This window comes from Polypterus senegalus, chromosome 17 (assembly GCF_016835505.1).
Source record: "Polypterus senegalus isolate Bchr_013 chromosome 17, ASM1683550v1, whole genome shotgun sequence".
Classification (NCBI taxonomy): Eukaryota; Metazoa; Chordata; class Cladistia; order Polypteriformes; family Polypteridae; genus Polypterus; species Polypterus senegalus.
This window is the reverse complement of record NC_053170.1, coordinates 8,869,095-8,889,086: the sequence shown is the minus strand read 5'-3', so window position 1 is coordinate 8,889,086 and position 19,992 is coordinate 8,869,095. Positions and strand designations below refer to the sequence as shown.

Here is a 19,992-nt window from a genome sequence, read left to right as displayed (position 1 = left end):
CTCGGAGAAGGTCCAAGCTGACCAAGGGAGTATGTACTCTACAAACATTGAAAGTATTAAGTCATTTGGGCACTGTTTTTCCATGTGCTTTAAATGACAGACTTTATATTAAATTGCTACTGATATTTGGTAAACCAAAGACTTTTGTAATGCAGCCATTAATTACAAAGTTCTTGTTTATTAACATGTGAAATATTTAATATACAGTATATATTCTCACATAGAATTGTATTGGAGGAAAAAATACAACTAGAACATAAGAAATTTGGCAAAGAAGAGAAATGCATTCAGTCCATCAGCCTTGTGTGTTTAGCTAATAGCTAAGCTGTCCCCATATCTCCTACAGATTCTTTGTAAAGGTTGTCAGTTTCTGCTTCAACTCCATGACTCAGTAGTTTGTTCTACATTCCCACAACTCTCTGTGTTTTGTTAAATGGTAACTATTCTTCATTTTTGCTGGTATTGTGGGATTACTGTAAATGACTCTGAGTTTCCATGTTTTCCTTTCTAAAACATTTACACCAGATAACTCGTACCCTGCAAATAACATCTCCTTTTCAAAACCATAAAATGATTGTGTCATTTTTTTGTTTGTTTGTTGTCTGGAGTCCTCCTTCTGAGAACAAACGCCTTGTGGCCCTAATAGGGGTGGAAAAGTAAGACACAAGTGCTCTGTTCCCAAAATTAACACGTGTCGCTTAGATTTTTGCTTTAGGACCCATTACTTACCCTGGGACTTGATTTTACAGTATAATTTCTGGTATTTTATAATGTTAATCATATAAGTCGAATGCGGAAAACTCACGCTATTGGTCAAAAAGATTTTGATATGCTAACGGCCACCTGCGAGAGTAACCACGGAGCACACGGCCTTTTTTTTTTCCTATGTATTGTGCCTACATGACCACACGGTAATACCCAAACTATTCCGAAGCAATGTTTGCACTGATTTGTGTTTTTTGTATCTCACACTCTCATACACCTTTATCGTAAGAGCATCCCTAATCTGCGATGGAGCATTTGATCAGGAGAAAATATGAAGCTGGTTTTAAATTAAAAGTCGTTGAAGTGGCAAAAGAAACCATTAACTGCGCTGCTGCCACAAAATTCGATGTGTCTCAGAAACTGATGTGAGATTGGAGGAGGCAAGAAGATGTAAAAAATTTAAGTGTCGTATTTTTGAACAGCCGTATAAGTCAGGTCTGATTTTATGATCGATTTTTCGGGTTTCAAGACCCGACTTATACGTGAGTACAGTCATATGAAAAAGTTTGGGAACCCCTCTCAGCCTGCATAATAATTGACTCTCCTTTCAACATAAAAGATAACAATGGTATGTCTTTCATTTCCTAGGAACATTGGAGTACTGGGGTGTTTTCTGAACAAAGATTTTTAGTGAAGCAGTATTTAGTTGTATGAAATTAAATAAAAAGTGAAAAACTGGCTGTGCACAAATGTGGGTCCCCTTGTCATTGTGCTGATTTGAATGCCTGTCACTGCTCAATGCTGATTACTTGCAACACCAAATTGGTTGGATGAGCTTGTTAAGCCTTGAACTTCATAGACAGGTGTGTCCAATCAGGAGAAAAGGTATTTAAGGTGGTCAATTGCAAGTTGTGCTTCCCTTTGACTCTCCTCTGAAGAGTGACAGACAGCATGGGATCCTCAAAGCAACTCTCAAAAGATCTGAAAACAAAGATTGTTGAGTCTCATGGTTTAGGGGAAGGCTACAAAAAGCCATCTCGGAGATTTAAACTGTCAGTTTCAACTGTAAGGAATGGAATCAGGAAATGGAAGGCCACAGGCACTGTTGCTGTTAAACCAACCTCAGGTCTGGCAGGCCAAGAAAAATACAGGAGTGGCATATGCAGAGGCAGGATGGCGAGAATGGTGACAGACAACCCACAGATCACCTCCAAAGACCTGCAAGAACATCTCACTGCAGATGTTGTATCTGTACATTGTTCTACAATTGAGAGCAATTTGCACAAAGAACATCTGCATGGCAGGCTGATGAGGATGAAGCCCTTTTTGCACTTGTGCCACAAACAGTCTCGCTTGTTGTATGTCAACGCTCATTTAGACAAGCCAGATTCATTTTGGAACAAAGTGCTTTGGACTGATGAGACAAAAATGGAGTTATTTGGTCAGAACAAGAAGCGCTTTGCATGGCGGAAGAAGAACACGCAATCCAAGAAAAACACCTGCTATCTACTGTCAAATTTGCTGGAGGTTCCATCATGCTGTGGGGCTGTGTGGCCAGTTCAGGGACTGGGGCCCTTGTTAAAGCCGAGGGTTGGATGGATTCAACCCAATATCATCAGATTCTTCAGGATAATGTTCAAGCATCAGTCACAAAGTTGAAGTTACGTGGGGGTTGGAGGCGGAGTGGTGGCTCTGAGGCTAGGGATCTGCACTGGCAATCGGAAGGTTGCCAGTTCGAATCCCGTAAATGCCAATAGGGACTCTGCTCTGTTGAGCCCTTAAGCAAGGCCCTTAACGTGCAATTGCTTAGCGCTTTGAGTAGTGAGAAAAGCGCTATATAAATGCAAAAGGAATTAAAAAAAGAATTAATTCCAACAAGACAATGACCCAAAACACAGTCGGAAATCTACAAAGGCATTCATGCAGAGGGAGAAGTGCAATGTTCTGGAATGGCCGTCACAATCCCCAGACTTGAAGATCATCGAAAATCTATGGGATGATTTGAAGCAGGCTGTCCACGTAAGAATACCTCCATCCAGAATCCAGACACTCATCAAAGGCTATAGGAGGACAGCGTCGAGAGGCTCAAAGGAGCAAAAGGAGTCTCAATTAAGTATTGATGTCATATCTCTGTTAGGGTGCCCACATTTATGCACCTGTCTAATTTTGTTATGGTGCATATTGCATATTTTCTGTTAATCCAATAAACGTAAAGTCACTGTTGAAATCCGTCTGTTTCCATAAGGCATGTCAGATATTAAAAGGAAGTTGCTACTTTGAAAGCTCAGCCAATGAGAATCAAAAATCCAAAGAATTAAGAGGGGTCCCCAAACTTTTTCATATGACTGTATATATGGTGCTTTTATTTTTTTCTTTGTTACTTATTCATTATTATTCTTACCTAATCTTAATTTGTTTTTAATTTTTTGTAACTTTCTCTTTGACATCTTATAAAGCACTCTGAGCTACATTCTTTGTATGAAAATATGCTACAGAAATAAAAGTTGTTCTTGTTGTTCCTCTAATACAAGTGAACCAGATAAGATTAAGTTCTATATCAATAAAGTATATGATTTTTAGCAACCTAAAAAAGGAAAAATATAATTGCTAACCTAAAGTGATATTTACTACCAGAAGTAAAAGTAGTTTAAAGGCAGGTACGTGCCAAAGGCTGGCTTTGAGAAACCACAAGTCATATGCACTTAAACGCAGGCCCTGGAATACCTAAAACCCTTATAATCTCAAAACCCTGAAATGATACTCATCTACAAAAAAAATAAAAATGTAAAAGCACAGGATAAACTTCCATCCTCCCTCTCCTTGAAATCATCTTCTAATTTCAAGGTAGAATCACACCTTAAGCAATTACCATTACATTCATTATTTTTGTCTTGAGCAAATGTTACAGAAATAGGAACATAGCAGCTCTGTACTCGCCAAACGCAAGGACTCGTGCTCTTGTCAGGTGCTGTCCGAGAACATACTGTTCAGTACAAACAAAATGAACGAAAAAAAAAGAAGAAATGTTTCCTAGAGGTGCTAAACAACAGTAAAACAATACAGATGTGAGAGAGCATAAATGATCTGTATTCAGAAGGTACAGTCTTATTGCTGTTAATTGAGCTAAAGAGACATTTTAGTTAGAGCTTTATTCTATGCAACCCTAGTGTGGCTATGGTACCTCTGGATGACTAGAAGTGAGCCTTTTCCAGTGTCTTCAATGCAGCTGAACTACACGATTTGCACATTCCACTTTTATCTCGGTTAACTACAAGAAGTGGGAATTCAGGGCTCCGTCTGTAGGTGGGTACAAAACTGGCTCAAACACAGGAAGCAAAGGATTAAGGTGTGATGAACTTTATCAGAAACAGCAGATGTTAAAAGTGGTGTCCTTCAGGGGTCAGGGCTGAGGCCACTGCTCTTTATAATACGACCTGAGAGATTTTGGATATCATATAGGCCTGGGCAGGTTGGTGGCAGATAAAATTTAATGTAAGTAAATGTATTGCATGTAAGAGTTGAATAGATGCTGGGAGGTCTGAAACTTGAAAGTACACCTCATGAGAAGGACCTAGGAGCTACAGTGGACTCACCATACAGTGTGCAGAAGCAATTAAGAACGCTAATAAGATGTTAGGTTATACATCATGATGTGTGGAGAACAAGTCAAGGGAGGTTTTGCTGAAGCTTTATAATGCACTAGTGAGGCCTCACTTGGACTATTTTGTTCTATTTTGGTCTCCATATTACAAAAAAAGACATCAGCAGTGCTAGAGGAAGTCCAGAGAAGAGCGAAATAGGCCGACTCTGGGACTAAAAGGTATGAGCTATGAGGAGAGATTGAAGGAGCTAAAGACTAAGTAGGAATATAACTGAAATTTTTAAATTATAAAAGGAATGCGTACAGTAGATTGCAATTGCTATTTTAAAATAAAATCTGAGACGAACACGGGGATGTGGCTAGAAACGTGTTAAGGGAAGATTTCACAGAAATGCTAGGAAGCTTTCTTCACACAAAGGACCATAGACACATGGAATAAATTATCAAGTAATGTGGTGAAGAGCAGAACTTTTACGACCAAGTCAGATCTTGACTTGAAGTAATTTTGGACACTCTAGGTGAATAGTGTGGACGAGACTGTTGGGCTGAATGCCCTGTTCTCGTCTCAATGGCCGGTAATGAAAAAGACATGCATTTCAATTACAACTGAAGCAGAATGGCCATTTCAGAAACCAGATTAACAGGGAAAAAACACAAAAACTTCTGTTATGTCTTACCAACTAGGGTGAAAAGGAGAGGCTATGCAAACCATGTCCATGACCGTCCAGGACAGCTGTTTGAGGAATTAAAAAGATTACTTATTCCAGTTACACTTTATTCAGCTGTGATACAGGACATGCAGTCATACAAGAAGGCCTTTCAGTTATACAGTATAATGGATGGACAGTCAGTTTAAATTCACCACGGGCTATCAGTCCGGGAGGGCCCAGTGGCTGAAGCTTTTGTGCCAACCAATTTTGTAGTTACAGACTAATCTTTGTTCTTAACAGAACATGTCATTTAATCAGATATTCAGCTTGATGCTTCTATTAAGAAATAATATCAGTGTGTATTAGAACACACTGAAGTGTGGAGTGGAAAATTAGAACCTTTTATTCTTCAACAGTTTTTTTAGTCTCTTAATAAATGGACACAGGTGAAAATTCTAACAAGGGTACAAAATTAGCTGGCTGGCTTATTCCTCCCTTGTCACTCACTACAGCCACTCTACCATTTGGTTGCCAGTTAAAAAAAAAATAATAACAATAATAAAAGCAGTTGAACCAAAGCAAAAACCTAAAATGTTTCAGTTACGCTGCAAGTCATTATATATTATGCTTAAACCCCTTCCAGAAGTTAGATTTACCCAACACACAAGCTCTACAATCAACTCCCTCTGAACATTCAGATACTACTGAGTTCATGTAAAACAAAAAGGCCGCAAGCCCAGTTGGGTAACAACCAGAATTGCATTAAAAGTATTGTCATTAACGACAGCTGTGCTAGATGAAGTAAATAGTAAAGGGTCCTTTTGTAAAACTTTACATTGGGCATCGACATTTGTTTAGCTCATGAAAAATACAAATCCTTTAGACTGATAAGGCTACGGACAGACCAATATCATTTAATAAACATGTCAAGGAAACAGGAAGAGCATTAGGTAACAGAACAGGAACAGCCATAATGAGAGGACAGTTATTTTTTAATCTAATATATACATACAGTGCACATCATCTGTAACCGTCCCCTGAGGTTTTGGTACCTCTGGACATGCAGTAAGCTTTAGATAGAGTTAATTTGAACTACCTTTATGCAACAATACATACATTTGGCTTAAGTCCTACAGTTACCTCATGAATCAAGCTATTTGAATCCAACCCTGATGCATCACTTCATACAAGCAATATGGCTAAGGGCAAGGCTACCCTCTGATGCCAAATTCTGTGCTCTCTTACTCTCTTTTGAACCTGAAATGTGAAAAATGTTAAGGTGTTTTTACACTCCTAGTCCATTTGCTTTGTTCCGAATCAGGGGAGTAACTTGTTACCGCATACAAATGATATTGCTATTATGCACTGTACGAAAAGGGCACATTTCAAACAACGGAGTGTACAAAAGAAGGCAAACGCTGCTGAGGTCACACACTGAGGTGTTTCAGTTTGACTTCCTTCTTCCTAATTCTTCCAACCAGGAGGACTGATTGAGATCATTAATGTTAGGTAAAATGCCTAATAGGGTCTGGGTGGTCTTGTGGCCTGGAGACCCCTGCAGATTTTTTTTTTTTCTCCAGCCGTGTGGAGTTTTTTTTTTTTTTCTGTCCTCCCAGGCCATCGGACCTTCCTTTTATTCTATGTTGATTAGTATTGCCTAATTTTATTTTATATTTTTTTCTTTCTTCATCCTGTAAAGCACTTTGAACTACTGTACATCATCTGTATGAAAATGTGCTATAGAAATAAATGTTGTTGTTGTTGTTCCTGTTAAATGGTGGTTTGCAAACACATTGGAGCAATCAGGACCGTTGTTCAACTGTTCTCTCAAAAATCTTCCCAAACTGACTATTGCATATGTTACAAAATTAATGGAGCGCAACATGTCATATGAAAAAACTGAAAAGGGATACATATATTTTCATAAGAATGATCTTTTCAACTGTGAAGGAAAGTGCTCTCTTGTTAACAATATTTTGCTAGCTAGCATCACATGCCATCCTAATTTACGAATGGAGCAATTTTCATTTTGTTGTGTTCTTTGTACGTGATTAGTATCAAACGTGTTAAATATGGAGGAAGTGATAAGATGCAGGCGTCACAGATCAGCGTGTTTAGATATTCATTCACTGCTTTTGTAATAATTGTAATAACGTTCCTGAGTACAAGTATTGAATATCAATATTAGATTTACATTTGGTCTTGATTGATGAATCTTTGTTAGTCACATATCTGATACAGTGGAGTTTTAATAAAGATTACGCTAAAAATAATTATATTAAAAATGTAAGCGCATACCTGATGAAGTTGGAGGTGCATATTCATGGTCTGTCAACAGATTAGTGTCGCACACTATTTCCATGTCCACCTGTTGAGTTTCGAGTGGCACATCAGAATCAACATGCTGAAAATCACCTCCCAGACCGCTCTCTGCTCCGTCATACACAGAAAGCCATCCCTGTTCCTCATCTTCCCAGCTGTTCCACTTTAGTGTGATGGGGCAGCACCAATTTTGAGACACTTGCCACATACAGATGAAAGGTAGTAATTCTCGGTAAAATGTAGACTACATACAAAAGAGCTACCTTGATTAGCATGAAACGCTAAGATATTGTTGTTTTTGTTTTGTAGTAGAACAAAAAGGAACACTACAAAAACTCTTCAACTTGATTTCAGACATTGTTGTGATATAACTGGACATGAGAGATCCCAGCAAGGAAACACTTCCAAGTTTATGAACCCAAAAGTGAGAAAGTGGTCTGTTGCATCACTATGTGGCATAACAACAGAAAACAGAGTTTAGATAAGCATTGTGGTCTATGGATATACTGTGCGTTAAAGCTCTGCAGCTATATTCTGCTATGGCAGTTTTGCATGTCCAATTGGAGAGTAATGTCACATTTCTTTATTTAATTGTTTAGACATGTAGTCAGAAGGTGCATGCTGCGCAGCCTGATCTGTGCATCTACTAGTGTTGTTAGGCACATTTTGGGTACTCTTAAGTACAGAATTCTGGATCTCCTTTGGCTATTCATTATCAGCTCTCTTAACGACAGTCCTTTTGACGAGGTGTGACACTTTGTTTACTTTGAATGCACATTTTGCAATTCATATTTTCTCTGACCAAGCTGGCAATTCTTTCAACTTCTCATTAACTCCTACAATATTGTTGTAACTAACAACAGCGGTTTCAGTTTCGCATTTTGGAGCATTTCAGACTTTGGAATTTTGGATCAGGGATGCTCAACGTGTACTGGATAATGAGATCTTGCTTTTCTAACAAAGCCAGCAGTGGCACACAATTACATTTACAGGGAGTTAAAGGGGGATAGAGTAAGCCAGGGTGGAACCTGCATGGAAACTGTAATTTTATTCAGAGTGAAACCTTCTACTGTAAGAACTGATCATTTATATAGTGCACTGGAGAAATCAAATGACCTGAAAACAAATGAATTTCCTTTACTTTCTAATGATACCCGCTTGACATTAACATCTTTGGCTTAAGAGGTACCCACTTCAATGAAGCAATAAGGCAGTTTGGGGTCAATATCACATTTGCCCAATTAAATCATAGAAATTAGCAAAGTAACGTAAGCTTGGAAAAAAGGTAAAACATTCAATGACAAAAACTAACTCCACTGGACACCCATAAAAAGCTTGTAAAATTATAGCTAGTACAGCAAAAAGTCAGCAAGAAACTATTAGCATGCCACGGTATAAGAAGTAATAAATAAATAAATGAAAACTCCTTAATCCTTCTAATAAGAATACATTTTGTCAATCTCTGAACAAAACAAAAAAAAAATAATAGATTATATTTTGCTTGTATAGAAAACCAAGTATAGTTTCCTGCACATATTTCTTAATGAGAAAACTCTTTTGTTGTCTATCACTATGTGGTATTTTCTGACTATCCTATACTTCTAAAGTGTGCATTGCAAGGTGAAATAGAACTGAATGGTTATCAGAGGCCAAGAGTTTCTGATTTAACAGATAAAATGAAGAAATAAAAATGAATCAGGAAGGGGAATAGTCAAAGGTGCAGGCTTCTGTCATGTGTCACCTGTACCTTATGAACTGCGATTTACTCTCCTTTTTTTTTTTTGTTTAATACTGAACACACGCATTTCACAATACATTTCATTTTACAGGGCTCCATATGTGAAAAAATATCCACTTCTGCCATATCTACTGTATATACTCATGTATAAGTCGATCATTAAATCAGACCCCAACTTGTACACCCATTCAAAAATGCGACACTTAATTTTTTATTAATTTATTTTTACATCTTCTTGTCTCCTCCAATATCTCATCAGTTTCTGAGACACATCGAATTTTGTTGCAGCAGCGCAGTTATCAATTTCTTCTGCTACTTCAACCATGTTTAGTTTAAAACCAGCTTCATATTTTCTTCTGATTGAACGCTCCATCATAGATAAGGGATGCTCTTACGATAAAGGTGAATGAGGGTGTGAGATACAAAAAAACACAAATCAGTGCAAACATTGCTTCGGAATAGTTCAGGTATTACCGTGTGGCCACTTAGGCATAATACATAGAAAAAAAAGTCTGTGTGCTCCGTGGTTAATCTCTCAGGTGGCCGTTAGCATATCAAAATCTCTTGGACCAATAGCTCGAGTTTTCTGCACTCGACTTATACGACCGACATTATAAAATACCAGAAATTTTACGATAAAATCAAATCCTGACTTGATCCGCGAGTATATACGGTAAATAAATCCATATGATCTTATAAAACTATAATTAGTACAACAGTAGTGTTCTTATATACAATACACCTCTAAAGATTAGTCTGATGATAAGGTCAGTTAGCCAGAAGGATAGAAAAAGCAAAGAGAAAAAAAACTCCAGTTATACTAGAGAAAAGCAAATCTGCAGGGCTTTGATGGCCAAAGGCCACCCAGCTCTGCCTGGGCATTCTACAGGTCAGGTTAGGGAGCATGCACTGGTACAGAGTGTTACCGCACCCACCACATGACGAAACATCTCAGGATCCCAGTTCGCAGCCCCCCCAGGCAGACACGTGGTCCAGTCCCACCCTCCAGAAATTACCCTCTATCTACTGCAGCCAGATGTTACATGGGCATCTCCTTGGCCTGGTCCAGCCACAAGGCTCCTCAACAATGAGGATCCTGTGAGCTGGTAATCGTGCCACATGGTCGTAGTGAAGTAACTGACACTCCCTCACAATGTGAGAAACACAAAGTCAAACCAGTGGAACCCAAGGATTCTCTGAAGAGACACCAAAGGAGTCCAGTCTTCATCTCAGGTCACTGGATAGTGTCCATGTCTCACAACCATGTAGCAAAACAGGAAGCACCAGGACTCTAAAGACTTGGACCTTTGTCCCTTTGCACCGATATCAGGAGCGCCACACATCCCTTTCCAGCAACCTCATGACCCCCCTGCTTTCCCAATCTGTTTACTGACTTCATAGGAAGAGTCACCAGAGACATGAATGTCACTGCCAAGGTAAGTAAACCTCTCAACGTGGTCGACACTCTCTCTCCACAGACAGACACACAGCTGATGGCCGTGCCCAAGAGGTCATTAAAGGCCTGGATGTTGGTTTTTATCAGGACCCTCTCAAACCCAGAGCACTGTTTATTCAGTATAGTGCCTGTCACTATAATAACTTCTGATGCCATTAATATTTTGCAGTATACAGCACCTTTCAGTCAGAGTTAAAATACTGTTTTTAAAAACTTTTCATATAATGCCTTTCACAGTGAGCCCAAAGCTGTAAAAACTATCATAAGGCTCTTTAAAGAGCCATCATTATTTAATGTGATGATTTTCATTCTAAACCCAAGTAATAAAAACCGTTTAAAATGAAAACTTTTCTGTTCTATAGCATCTTTCATTTTGACCACCATCATAAAGCTCTTAAAAAAAGTTACGACTTCTTTCATTGGAAGACAATTATGTCCTTAATGATGCTTTTAGCCCCGATAAACACTTTAAAGTTCTTTACAGCTCATTTTATGTGCTTCCTCTCTGGTGAGCAGTAGTTAAAAAGCGCAATAGGAATAAATCTTTATGCATGATATAGCTTGCAATGCATTCTACCTTTCATATAGTAATTTTCGTCACACTTCATTTGCAGGTTTATAGGGCCATTAGTGAATTTGATTTACGCAGAAATTAATTTTTCTTTCAGTACAGAAAGATGATAGAGCAGTGATAAGCAGTGGTGCCTTAGAAAGTCAGCGTCCTGGGTTCAGATGACATGTTTGTTCCTTTTCCTTTTTTCGAATTCTCCCCGTGTCTCTGTGGTTTTTTCTTCATGTACTCCAGTTTGGCTCCCACATCCCCAAAGACACGCTTGTTAGGTTGATTAGTGATTCCAAACTGACCTGTATGAGTGTTTGTTGTGCACATGAGTAGACCTTGTGATGAAGGGCCCGGGTATGCTTCCTGTCGTGATCCCAGTTCTCTGATCTTATGTGACCCTGAATTGGATTAAGTAGGTTTGAGAATGTTAATTTTTAACATTCAGTTGTTTTATTGATAATACCTCTTAGGCGTTAAGTCTGGGAACAAAGCTCACCCCAACCTGATCCTTGCTCTACTAAGAACTCTTTGCTTTGATACAAAGTTATTTTTGTTTTGCATTAGACAGTTACAGGTATGAGATTTAATCTTGCTGAACTGATGGCCTTGCTAATTATGAAGATGTAATTAGTCAACATTTTTTATCATTAATAGTGACGAGTGAATCCCACTGAGTTTGCTTTGCCTTGAGCTTGGTGAAATTACGGAAATGTTTGTGAACTTCACCAAACTTGGCAAAATGCATTAAAGTCGATGGGGAAGGAGAAACTGAACCAGTTATGAGTAAATTACAATAGTGCAGTGGTCTTTTTGAGTATCCCTGATGGCTAAGGAAATGTCTGCCAACTATGCTGGACCAATTATTGTGGGTAAAAATGTGACCTGAGCTGTGAGTCAGCTGTGCTAACCACTATGTTACTTGCCTACCTGAAATAAAATTAAATATCGGAACAGTAAAATCTCTTGCAGACATGAAGCATAAATTCACTAAGGCTTGCCCCCCAGTCTCAAACCGAAATTCTCTTCAGTCTCGAACTGAAACTCTTTTGCTCACTCGGTGCTGCTCATACTAAATAAACGCAGCACTCAAGCATGTGGATTCTTCACTTGCATCCTGCATAGCACTCTGGAGAATACTATTAAAGGGGTAGGCAAACGTATTACATACAGGTCACGTATGAGTCCACACAAAATAGCCTAACCTTTAAGGCACAAATACACCGAGACATTTCCAGTATCCTCCTCTCTGTGTGTGTTTTGTATTTAAATGCATTCACAAGTTTTCCGCTAATTTTTAGCCTACCATTAGGAGGAGGAGGAGGTTGGGAGTGTTTGTGGATACGAACCATCTCAGGATCCCAAATTAGGACCCAAGTGCAGCTGTGCAACGGGTGACACTTCAGCAGCACACTTGTTTGAATAGAGTTGGAACAGTATAAAGTTTTTCTACAGTGGCGGGAGTGCCAATCGTGCCACCAGTTCCAGAGGTTTCCCTGCAAGTTGGAGGACCTGCTTGCAGGGTTGGATTCAGGTTAACGTCATACCCAGGATGGAGCAATTATAAGTTAAAGGCTCAAGTAAAGGGCCCAACAGAGTGGAATTACTTGTGGCATTTACGGGATTTGAACCGGCAACCTTTCGATTGCTGGCGCATTTTCCTAGTCTCAGAGCCACCACGCCACCTACTATTAACATCAGAGTTATATACTCGGGGAGATTGTACCATCCAACATTGGCTGCTACAGCTCTGTGATACCATGTTGGTGTTGCATAGCAAATACCCAGGAAAATATTTGTTGAATAAGGTTGCCAGCAAACACAACATATTCGCTGCAATGAATGTTGTGGCGAATTTCGCTAATCAGCACTAAACGATCAGGCAGTGTATTGTAGTGGGTAAGGCTTTAGACTTCAAACCCCGAGGTTGTGGGTTCAAATTCTGCTACTGACACCACTGTGTGACCCTGAGCAAGTCACTTGGCCTGCCTGTGCGCCAATTACAAAACCTAAAGAAACGTAATAAAGCGTATCATAAATGTTGTAAGTCACCTTGGACAAAGGTGCCAGCCAAAAAAGTAAAAGGAAATGTAATTGCAGAAGTCGTTTTCTGAGTGGACACCATTTGTTTCATCACAATAATTCATGCAAGACTTGTAAGTATGGCAGCATCAGGGTCTGGGTGGGGTTAAGCCTGACTAGTTAACATAACCCATGTGTTTGGTATGTGGAGGGAGACCCACACAAACATGGGGAGAAGGTGTAAACTCCACCCGGGGAGTGACCAGGTGAGAATTCTAAAATTGGTGAAACGATCGCGCTAATGACTACACCACTGTGCTTCCCTCAAATTATTAGATTAGATTGTTAAATAAAACAAACAAAAAAAAATAATCCAGTATCACACAATGCTTTGATACTGTAACAATTTTTATTATACAATATTTGTTGTGAAATGTAAATATAATGCATTCTTTTGTGTAACATGCTGTTGTGGGATTTTACAACACTGAATGTATATTATTTAACTATCATAAAATAAACAAATCCAGATGTACTTAACTATATAATAAATTAGAAAATACATTGTTTTCATAATTTTTATTCATGGTTCCTAATGTCTATGTTTTACAGTGAAAAATGAGACACCAGTAATAGCAATAGCAGCGGCTGTAAGTGAAATTCCTTTTGCCAATCCCGTATGCTTTTCTTTTTTATTTCCTTTTCTGAAAAATGATATAGTAGAGTAGTTAAAACCTGCAAATCACTGGCTCAGGTATTGACAGGGCTGTGTTTGCTCGTGTCCTCATCCTCTTACCTGGAATGTTTATGGTCCACATTTAGAAGGATGTTATCTGTTATCCTGTTTGCTGGCTCGGTACTTTGGCTGCTGTTTTATTTTTTCTGCCGAATGACTGGCTCCCCAAGAAGAGGTGCCAATATGCTGTTTATACTGTTGTGAACATAATTTGCTTTGACATCTCATTCCGTTTTTTTTTTTTGTCTGCCTCTCTCACAGGAGTCTATTGGATTTATAACAAGGGAATGGACATTTCTTTTCTAGTCAGGCTTTTGGAGAGTATAGACCTTTGGGACATCTAAGGACTTTCCAGCTGAATTAAGGTAGGCTTCATTTTTTGTATCGAGGTCACAGGATTGAGACTATCGTATATATGTATGCGTGGGGAGCATGCAGGACAAATGTCTTCTTATATTATGGAGTGTCTTTTTTTAACCTTTAAGGCTGCATTCATCCTGGCATTACACCATGTTGTGATTCTTACATTCAACAAAAGATGCACTTTTCACATTGGATCAATTAGACGACATCCTTTAAGTGAATAGGTATGAGCGTATTATAAGCTAGTCAGGCTTTATTTAATAGGGATCATTCTGAGTTTTTGGAAATTCGCAAGTACTTTGTTCCTAGTGGCCTAAAAAATAATGTAGTAAAGCAGATGAGGGTGGTTTCAAATAAACTGCCACTTTCTAGGGTGACCCTGAGAAAATCACGTAACCTGCGATTTAAATTGGGGGAGAACTATATTCTCTAAAATAAACCTTGTTTTTTTATTTTTTTATTTTTTTTTTAATTTGCAGGCCTTCTATTATGTGGACCTGAAAAATCAGTTTTGTGTCTGTTCAGTTTTATACCTTTGGTTTTAGTGTATTCTAATGGCTAACATGTTAGACTTGTGGAGTAGCTCACTGCACGCTTGGAAGGTTTATGTAAGCTTAACTTTATACAGTAAATTTGCAGATAAATTGCAATATTCCTCACATATTTGTACAACTTAAATTACTTCAGTTTATGTTGACCTTAACTGAAGGTGGAATAGCTCTTATTTCAGAGTTCTGCATAGATTTAAAAGGTAGATTTGAAATAATGACCTTTTAGGTAGCTAGAGTGGTGTAGTATTTGGACATTAGACTTTAATCCACAAAGTCAAAGGTTCTGTTCCTACAACTAATTGACCGTTGACTCAGAATAAGTCAGTGAACCTACCTGTGCTCCATTTGTGAAAGATGTGGGCAACCAATTATAGTTATGCTGAATGTGTACTGTGAGAAATCTTGGACAAAGGTGCCTACCAAGCATATAATATTATTATTATTTACCACCAGATGGCACTGTGGCATGAGATGAGGTACAGGAGTTCCTGTCCTGCCACAACAGCTGATGGCTGAGTTAGCTATACAGATTGCTTCCTCCTGCTTACACTAGAATCTTAGTGGCTGGGCTGGGTGACAGGAGAAGATGCCAGTTGAGGACATCTGGAGCAGCTCAGCACTTATTCACCAGTGGACTGTGTGTGTGGAATTTGCTTCGGAAGACTCTTATGTAGCTCGTCCAGGCTCTTTTTGCATTTTACTGGCATATAATTTTTCTGCACCAGATCAGGAAGTTACTGACAAGGACCTTGCTATTGGAGTTGAGGACTAAATTAAATGGTATTCCACAGTCTGTGGTGGGCCTGGCTAAGCTCCCAACTGAAGGATGAGAATGTACACAGGCCTCTGAACATTTGGCCTATAAGGATAGCAAAACCATCTTCAAGCTGCTATATGAAAGTAGTTATTAATGTGTAGCCTACGGTGGATTGAGTAAGAGGAGAGTTGGAAGAGGTAATGTGGCTCTTCTGGTATGTGTGCATGTTTTTGGTTTTTTTTTCTTGTTTGCTATGTTAGGGATTAAAAGAAGTTTAGTCCCTTTGAAGAGTTAACCTCTATCTACATTTTCAGACTGTCAACAAGAGCATATAGCGGTTAAATGTGTTTTCTCCATTTGCTAAAGTGGGTCAATTTTAAATTTCTTTTTATTGTCCTTGCATATGTGAACAGTATTGATTAAGTGCCAGGGCTTTATTAGATGTAGGACCTTTCCTGGATGGGCATTATTATAATTCTCTTTTAAAAACTGTCTTCGTTTTATATTTCAGCTGTGATGGTTAGGCAAATAAGGAGTGCTTTACATAATAAGACTTAAAAACTCTTTTAAGATAAGTCTTATTATGTAAAGCACTCCTTATCCTGAACACAATCTTAGAGGTCTTTCCTAAACAGCCCAATGTTTTGGGAGTGCCTTTTATAGCTAGCGGGATCGTCTAGGTTTTCACACAACATTGTATGTTATGCTGTTCCTTTCAGAATCTGTAAACCATAAAGACTCAATCGCTCATGCACTGCTCTTTGAAGGATGTGTGTCAACACTGCACCTCTTGAACAAATCTCTTACAAACACAGGATATCAGCAGAGCATCCATAGAGCCTAGCCAGCCAGTTAGCTGTGGTTCTTGTTAAACTAAATGACTTCTAGACGTTGGACAGCCTATAGTATTAGGCTTCTAGTGCACTTCTTTAAAGTCTTGTTCTGTACCGTTTGTTAACTTTTTTGCCAGCCACTTAGGTGTATTTATGTTCTGTATATTCTCAGTGTTGTTGTAGGGTGGCACCGAGGCACAGTCGCTTTTGCTGCTGCCTCATAGATCCAGTGTCCTGAGTTTGAATCCCTTGCCCAGTGGTTGTTCATGTGGAGTTTGCATATTCTACTCATGTCTAATTGAGTTTTCCTTTTTTACTCTATTTTTTCACCCATATTTGATTCTGGCCCTGTGATGGACTTGGAACCCTACCAGGGCTTTTGTTCTGTTACTATATCTACTTGTTCTCTGCAACCCTGAGTTGGATTAGGTGATTTAGATGGCTTGAACAAAATCACATGCTAGAATAATCTTTACGTTTCAGTATTTACTATGTTTCAGTGTATTTTTAGGACTCTAGCTGTGACTATTTTGCTAATCAGCTAGTTGATTACTACTTTGATTAACCAATTAATTGGAGGTTTTAAAATTGGCTCCCCCCTTTCAAAGTACAAGAATTTATTAAAAAATGAAAAAAATGTATTCTTTACACATTGCTCTCCTTCAAAACAATGGGATAATTATGCTGTAAAATAATAATTGTCAGAAAAGTGTATTGCAACAAGTCTTGTTACTAACTGTAAGGTCTGTCTTAACCCTTTCAAGGCAGTTATAGACAAAAATAAAAACCAAAGGTAGAAGGCAGAAACCATGGTTAAACATCAACAAAAGATGCCCAGGTTATTTTGTTCGATTTTATCCACTAGACGACAACAAAGACTGCAAGTTGTACCGAGTCTGACACATTACAAGACTTCTTTTTTCATAACATAGGCTTTACATATCAGCCATTGTTATCATCCAAAGAAATACATTGCGGAGGTTTCACATGTCTCTGAGGACTTGGCTTTACACTGTCACATAAGGATTTTGAGCTGAAAGAATAAAATAACATTAAGAGTCCTTCTTTATTAGGGGATCTCCCTACCATGCCATTGGTCTTGGTGTTCGTGTGTGTGTTCACGCCGCAATGGACTGGCGTCCTATCCAGGGTTTTTTGCTGCCTTGCTCCCTATGCTAGATGGGCTAGGCTCCAGCACCTCCCACGACCCTGGTCAAGACAAAGCAGGTTAGACAATGACTAACCGAGTACAACGCCCATGTGTTTTCTTTTCAGGTGCTCCCATATCACATGACTCCTGTAACAAGTCAAGTCATTTATTCAGATCATACAAGCCTTGGATTTCTTGCCAGATATGAAGTTGAAATGATTCCCCTCTTGCTAGTTTTTTAGTTTTTGACCCTCCACTGTATTTATAGACACTCCATCTATGCCTTATCTCAAAATATTACTCTTGCCATTCACGGACATACTTAAAGTTATTGCTCAACTAACTGATAACAGAACTTGTTGGCAACTATTATTATCAACAATATTTTAGCTGTTACTGTTCTAGTTCAGTAAATGAGGTGTCTAAGTTTGTAAAAGAGATTGGCAGTGACATTACTTGTTCTAGCCTCAGGCATCACTCAGAGAAGCCATCGAGTGTCACGTGTTTTAGACAGTTATGGCTAATATGACAAGTGTAGAAGTCCTGCAGCACAACTGTATGGAACAACCAGAATGAGACACATAGACCTTCACCTTGTTTTTGTGCACAAGGAGAATTTGTCTCTACATGAAGTATAAAGCAGCTTTCGAATAAAGTCCTCTCGGCAGAGAGCCCCACAAGTAATGGGCTGTCCAATTAAAAGGGAAATTGTACCAGAGCAGCTCTCATTTGAAAATGAAACTTAAGGTTTTCTAATTCATTGCTAATAATATAATATATCCAACAAAAAATATGAATAACTAAGGTGCATACATGAAATGACAGCCTCAAAAAATTCCAGAGTTGCTTAGAGGCACAGGACATAACTTAATACTAACTGAAGATAATTCAAAGTTTTGAATTTGATTTTGAATATTCAAAGTGTACCTAATATTTAAATGTATTTGATATTCAGATATGAGTGTGATGGCCCTATGTGTCACCAAGACCATAAAGATAATAAGGTTCTCATTAGTAAATGTGTAAATACTTTAAATAACAGTAAAATGGGGGGGGGTGAACATATCAATTGTAAACAGAACTCTTGACCAATGAGTAAAGGGGAGAGCTGTGTCTTCAGTTCCCATGAAGAAATATATTGTTTATAATATTTTAGCAAAAAAAAAAGCATATAGTGTGTATGTTTTGTGCAAACATCGTGATAAATGACAGGTGGATTTTTCGACACGAGTAATGTCTCGAATGTTTTTACATTGTTTGCTGTTTATTTAGCATCGGTCACTGTTAGCTTCTACTATATCATAACATATTTCTCTCTATTATCCATGAGCACATGAAATTAAATTTTTTTCAGTCATGATGACAAACTATGTGGACAAGTAACATAAAAAAAAATTATTTTGGGGGTGGAGCATCCCTTTAAACAAGTAAAATATGATGAACATCGTTAATGAACATATAGGATGATCAATTTTGTGATAATTTTCACATGTTCTTCATTATGTAATGAATTTCATGGCTTGTTTTTCTTTTCTCCCTTTATAAGCAGCACTGCACTGCAGCTCAGGCCACATTTGTACTTCACACACAGGCATACAGAGTGCCCATGAGACACTTGTGAACACTGAAGCCTTTCTCCTCTCTGTTACCAGCCCCCACCCCCAACCCACCGTCTTGCTCCTGCCTCCTTGGCTCACCCAGTTCATGTCAGTCTCACTCCACCTCTCCCTTTCTTCATTTGTTCTGTATACATGGAAATTTTTTCCTCCTCCTCCTCCTCCTGTGACAGCAGCAGATATGAGGATACCTCCCTCCCCCATCGGCTCACTGAGCAAGGGCTGTAATTACAAAGTGTGTCATTCTGATGGTCTGGCCTAGAATTTCAGAGGACAAGTATGTACCAATAGCTAAAAATATCAAATTTAAATAACAAAAAGGAGAAAAAATTGTATCCTGTAAGTAAATGGACCTGAGCAGATAGATATGTTTGGATCTTTTATTCCAGTAGTTCAGGTGATGGGTTTAAAAGTAACTGTTTTGGGAAGAGGAATCCTGTGTTAACGTACCCCTTTGCTAGGATACAGTGGAAGAAAACTGGTTCACTGTGCCAGCCATTAGGCATTTGTTGGCAGCGTAAGAAGGACACTGAGACCAAGACACCTCTGCAATCTGAAGGTTGAACTTTGGACTTGAAATGTGCCTATCTTTTAGGCATGAATACCTGAAGTACAGTGGGAGGAAATAAGTATTTGATCCCCTGCTGAATTTGTAAGTTTGCTCACTTACAAAAAAATGAACAGCCTCTCATTTTTATGGTAATTTCATTTTAATGGAGAGAGACAGAATATCAACCAAAATCCAGAAAAAAAAAACACATTACATAAAAGTTATAAATAGATTTGCATGTCATTGAGAGAAATAAGGATTTGATCCCCTACTACCCAGCCAGAATTATGACACCCACATATTGGCTGTGTGCAATTACAATCAATCAGTCAATCAATCAATCAATTACAGATACTAAACTCATTATGTGTATAAAGCACACC

General features: G+C 38.6%; 1 protein-coding gene across 6 annotated transcripts in view; it reads left to right on the top strand.

The window, feature by feature from the left end:
- LOC120517328 (protein TANC2) overlaps window positions 1-19,992 on the top strand; it is a 434,594-nt gene that overhangs the window by 101,098 nt on the left and 313,504 nt on the right. For all 6 annotated transcript variants that reach the window (XM_039739552.1, XM_039739550.1, XM_039739549.1 and 3 more), the window contains exon 2: window positions 14,051-14,154. The gene's annotated coding sequence lies outside the window, so the exon portion shown is untranslated. The remainder of the gene's footprint in view (window positions 1-14,050; window positions 14,155-19,992) is intronic.